We start from the raw sequence: 1,772 nt of genomic DNA on the forward strand, positions 1-1,772 counted from the left end.
ACTTGTAAATTCTAAAAATTCTAAAGAGTACATTGATAAAGTTTCAAAAACCTTTTTTTTACAGGTTAGACACTGATCTAGAAAGAAGGGCATTTAAAAGAAGAAAGTACAATAGGTAACAAACCAGCTGACAAAATTAAAAAAGACTTTTTAAGGTTAAGAGAGAGGGAGACATAGAAAAAATACACATTATTTTGCTTTAAGATAAGGTGATTATTCCCACATTTGCTTGATTATCATAAGGATCTCTTAAGATGATTGCTTAAAATATGGAGTCCTAGGTTCTGTTCTGCTCTTGGAGATTCAGAATTGGTCTAGCAAGGGAACCCAAGAGTCTGTATTTTCTTTACAATTTCCTGAGGGGAATTCTTACAATATTGCATGTTTGGGAAACAGCAATGAATACAAGAGGTCTTCTTTCCCTCTTCTTTTTCCCAGAAAAGGCCCTCTTAGATTTAATCTATTTAAGGTGGAGACCTAGATTCCAGAATGAAGGAAAAAAGACATGATTAGGACTTTATTTTGAAATCATGCTACCAAAAAACTATTAAAATGAGTTTATCTTGTATTTAACACATTTCAGGTTACAATTACAACTGTGTGCTAATTCTAGTAAATCAAGTGTTATTTGTAGGGACTTTTATTTTTATATAGCGCATTATCCTTTACATTGCGTTTGGTTTATGCAGTAGGGTCATATTTGCAAAAGTGTGAGAGGGCTTTACCCAATTTTCCCAAGGCCCTCTCTTACTCCTTTGAAACTAATTATTTCCTTTATAAGCATTGATGTAACTATCTCCTTATTGATTTTTCTCTTTTTCATATGTTACGTGGTCCAACTCTGTGAGATCATCCTTTATTAGTGACTTTAAGTGTGGATCCGGCGGTTCACCAAGATTACTTTCATCAATTTCATGAAATTTCACATCTTTCGCAAGATGTTCAATAGATTTCTATTGTATTTGAGAGCAGGATGTTTCCAAATAGATGACCAAAACTTTGATGGGACGGGTAACAGGCAGTAGGGTTCACAAATGGAACAATTTATATGGGGAGCAATTTCCCAAGTGGTCATTGCATCAATGAATATTTCATGTTTTGAAGACTTCTACTTCACTAAGAAATCTCCTAATATAATTTATCAGAATGTACTGGGACATGGACTACAAAGACTAAGTATGTGTACCTGCATTTGGCTAGAAGAGGGAGGATGTGGTGAATTGGAGGAGAGAAGTGAAAATGTGCAGGAGTGGTCAAGCCCTGTGAGTGAGGCAGGGTTCCAGGGAACGGAAAATGGACAGGTGAATACAGAAACTGTAAGAAGCAGATAAGTTCCAGCTTGCAATAATATGAAGAGCATTCCTTCTCTTAATTGGGTAGGATCATAGGTATATTTGTGAATAAACTCCCAACTTCGGTTGAGAAAATGTGAATTACCAAAATTGGTATAAGCCCTTTATCAGGTTAAGAAAATTCCCTTATATTCCTTGTCAAAAGTTCTTTTTTAATCATGAATGAATAATAAATGATCAAATGCTATTTCTACAGTTTTTAATCTATTATCATGTTTTTTTCTCTGTTAATCTGATAAAAAGATAGAGAACCTTGGTAGGTTGTTCTCATGTGGAGTCATTTTGCATTCTGGAATTAAATCTACTTCATGGCCATATGTTTCTTAATGTACTGATTTAATTTAAATTTAATTAAGTTAATAGCATTGTATTTAAATTTTATCATTTATGTTCATAGGTGAATTGGCTCTGATTTTTTTT

This window comes from Hipposideros armiger, unplaced genomic scaffold (assembly GCF_001890085.2).
Source record: "Hipposideros armiger isolate ML-2016 unplaced genomic scaffold, ASM189008v1 scaffold_8, whole genome shotgun sequence".
NCBI lineage: Eukaryota > Metazoa > Chordata > Mammalia > Chiroptera > Hipposideridae > Hipposideros > Hipposideros armiger.